Here is a 312-nt window from a genome sequence, read left to right as displayed (position 1 = left end):
ACTCAGAAATCCGCCTGCCTCTGCCTCCCAAGTGCTGGGATTAAAGGCGTATGCCACCACTGCCCGGCTTCATTTTAATTTTTTTTTTAACTAATGATTATAGTGTGAATTTGCCTACACAGCCTTGTTAAAATTGCCCTGAATACATAATGTGATTATGTCTCCATGCCTACTTCTCATGAACCTGCATTTGGTAGGAGATACCTGATTCTACTCGAACTTACTTCAGCTCAATCTTGTAAATCATTTGCTAATGTAAACTGCCTTGTCCACATTTTTAGTCACTAAATTACTAACAAGTTTAATGCACTT

The sequence above is a fragment of the Mastomys coucha genome, unplaced genomic scaffold (genome assembly GCF_008632895.1).
Source record: "Mastomys coucha isolate ucsf_1 unplaced genomic scaffold, UCSF_Mcou_1 pScaffold2, whole genome shotgun sequence".
Taxonomy (NCBI): domain Eukaryota; kingdom Metazoa; phylum Chordata; class Mammalia; order Rodentia; family Muridae; genus Mastomys; species Mastomys coucha.
The sequence above is the reverse complement of the archived record's forward strand: the minus strand, read 5'-3'. Positions refer to the sequence as shown.